Genomic DNA, 3,743 nt, shown 5'->3' with positions numbered 1-3,743 from the left:
GCGCCCATTTAATCATTGATGCTTTAACCAATTCATCCTTTGTTTCCCACTCTAAAATCAGATTATACAATTTAGATATATTTTTTGATTTTTCTTGTATTAAATATTTATCGAATTTTGATATTTCTTTTTCAAATCCTAACTTTTTGTCTTTTGCTAATCTATACTTAATTTGAATATATTGGAACCAATCACTAATATGAGCTTTAATCTCTGTGTAGTCCTTTAATTCCAATTCTCCGTTTTCTTCCTTTAATACAGTTTTATAGGTAGCCCAATTTTCTTTCATATTTAATTTTTTCACTGCGACAATTTCTGCTGGCGATGCCCACCAGGGAGTTTTCGGTTCTAAGAGTCTCTTATATTTCTCCCATATTTTATATATAGATTTTCTGATTATATGCCCTAGGAAGCCTTTATGTACTCTCACTTTTTCATCTATTAAATAGGCATGCCATCCAAATCTCGTCTCTACTCCCTCTAAATCCAATACATCCGAGTCATCTAATTTGATCCATTCCTTTAGCCAGGTCAGACCCACCGCATCGTGATATAACTCCATATCTGGGAGACCAAATCCTCCTCTCTCCTTCTTATCTATCATTATTTTGTGTTTTATTCTTGGCTTTTTCCCTGACCATATGAATTTAGCCAAATCTCTTTTCCAGTTATTAAAACATTTATCTCCTCCTAGTATTGGGATACTTTGAAATAAAAACATCATCCTTGGTAATATGTTCATCTTTATTACCGACATTTTCCCTAGTAAGGAAAGATTTAATTTTCCCCATACTTGCAAGTCATTTTTTATTTCATTCCATGTTTTCCCATAGTTCTCATTACTTAAGTCTATAGTATTTGTTGTTAAATTTATTCCAAGATACCTTATTTTCTTTTTAATTTCCAATCCTGTAATTTCTTGTAATTTCACTTTATCCTTTTCTTCCATATTTTTCACTAGTATTTTGGTTTTCCCATAGTTTAATTTGAATCCTGCTAATCTGCCATATTCGTTTATGCATTCCAATATTCTAGGTGTACATTGTAGGGGATTTTCTGTTGTGATCATAACATCGTCTGCAAAGGCTCTTAACTTATATCTTTTTTCACCAACTGCTATTCCTCTTATTTGGTTGTCCTGCCTTATTTTCTTTAATAGAACCTCTAATACTATTATAAATAACATTGGGGATAGGGGGCATCCTTGTCTTGTACCTTTAAAGATGTTGATTTCTTCTCCAAACTCTCCATTAATAATAATTTTTGCTTTCTGTTGGTTATATATTGCATTTATACCTTTTTGGAATTTTTCACCTAGACACAATTCTTTTAATAGTTTTTTCATAAATTCCCATGAGATTTTGTCGAAAGCCTTCTCCGCATCGATTGAAATCAGGGCTGCTTGTTTGTCTCTTCTTACTTGTAGATATTCCATTATGTCTATTATATTTCTGATATTATCCTTTATTTGTCTACCTTCCACAAATCCAGCCTGATTTTTATGTACTATTTTTCCTATAATTTTTTTCAACCTATTAGCCAATAATCCTGCGTAAATTTTATAATCGGAATTTAACAATGAAATGGGTCTATAATTTGAGACCGATTCCAAATCCGTACCTTGTTTTGGCAGGAGCGTTATATACCCTTGAGTCCAAGAGTCTGGAATATTCCCCTTCTCTACTGCTTCCTCTATTACTTCTTTTAGTGGGTCAATTAATTCATTTAACATTTCTTTGTAATATTCTGCTGGTATGCCATCTGGACCTGGGGATTTCCCTATTTTTAATTTTTGAATTGATTCCTTAATTTCTACGGTTGATATTGGTTCATTTAATAATTTATGGTCTTCTTCTGCTATCTCTATTAATTTATTTTTCTTTATATATTCCTCTATTTCTTCTATTGGCACTTCATCTTTTTGATATAATTTTTTGTAATATTTTTCAAATTCTTTTTTAATTTCTGTCATATCCCTTATTGTCCTCTCTTCTACTTTTATTTTATTTATTAATTTTTCATTTCTTTGTTTCTTTAGCTGCCAGGCAAGGATCTTGCCTGGCTTATTTGCCCATTCAAAATTTTTATATTTCCAAAATTTGATTTCTTGTTCTACCTCCTGTTCTATAATTTTATTATATTCTACTCTCAGTAATTTAATTTCTTGATTTAATCTCTCTTTATTTTTGCTTGCATAGGCCAATTTTTCCTTCCTTTTAATTTCTTCTAAAAGCCCCCTTTTCTTTTTTTCTTTATTCTTATATGCTATTGAGTTTGGTTGTATGAAATATCCCCTAACAACCACCTTCCCAGCATCCCACACTGTTTTAACATCTGTCCCTTTCCTCCAATTGTTTTCAAAATATTCCTTCATCAACTTCCTGGCTCCTTGTATTACTTTTTCGTTTTTTAATAAGAAAACATTCATTCTCCACATTTTTTCCCCTTTCTCCTCTTTTCCTTTAAGAGTTAATGATACTGGATTGTGATCTGTAAGTGTTTTTGGCAATATTTCGGCATTCTCTGCTTCAATTGTCATATCCTTAGTAATCCATATACTGTCGATTCGACTATACGAGTTTTTTGGTTCTGAGAAATATGTGAACTCCTTTTCAACAGGATGTTTATATCTCCATATATCCACTAAATCAAAAATCTTTACCATTTCCATAAAGCTTTTTGGCAGCTTCCCTTCATTCCCCCCCCCCCAAAAGACCCACCATTACCCTCCCCACCGAAAGCAGCGACAAATGGCTGTATTTGCAAAAGACAAAATTCCTCGCTGGACTCAATAACAGAACTAGAATGACTAAATGCTGTTAACCAGCCACCAACTCAAAAACGGATTCTACGCTTACTGTCCTGGAATATTGCAGGGTGGGGAAACAAAGGCGGAGACCCAGACCTAATGAACTTCTTCAAAGATTTTGAATTAATACTTCTACAAGAAACATGGTCAACTAGAGATATTAAAATTAATGGATTCACCTCCTATACGAAACCCGCTTTGAAAACAAACACGAAGGGCCGGCCGAAAGCAGGGTTCTGTTGTATGATCAAAGACAACTCAGGGTTTGAGATCAAGCAGCTAGAAAAATGCTTTCCACTTGCACAAGCTCTACTTTTAACACAAAAAGACGATACCTTGCTACTTGTAAACGTCTACATCCCCCCAACCAAAAACAACAGCAGCAGTGAAAATTGGTCACAGCTAACCTTCTATATAGAAAATTTGACCGATAAATACCCAAATGCTTCACTGATAATAGCAGGTGATTTTAATGCAAGAGTGGGAACCAACAATGAACAACTATGTAGCAAATTAAATTGGAATACTGATAATGATATCGCACATGCCCTGAAAATAGGACGTTTCTCCAGAGATAGGGTTGTAAACAACGAAGGCTTACGCCTACTCGAATTATGTAACAACTTTAATTTGCAGATTGTGAACGGCTCAACAGAAGGCGATAGAAGCGGGGAGTTTACATACTTCTCCCCCCGAGGATGCAGTGTCATTGACTATATTCTTGCCCCTTATAATATTATAAATTCGATCATGGACCTCAAAATTGGAACGCGTACTGAAAGCGACCATCAGCCACTATCGCTGTCTATAAACTTAAAGAACGAAACCAAAATAACTAAGTACAATATCATAGAACCTTCTCAATACAAACAAATGACTCAATTAAAATGGTCTCAGGAAATGAGTGCAGCAGTGGGGCAAAAACTCACAGCCA

The sequence above is a fragment of the Podarcis bocagei genome (assembly GCF_964188305.1).
Source record: "Podarcis bocagei genome assembly, chromosome: W".
NCBI lineage: Eukaryota > Metazoa > Chordata > Lepidosauria > Squamata > Lacertidae > Podarcis > Podarcis bocagei.
The sequence above is the reverse complement of the archived record's forward strand: the minus strand, read 5'-3'. Positions refer to the sequence as shown.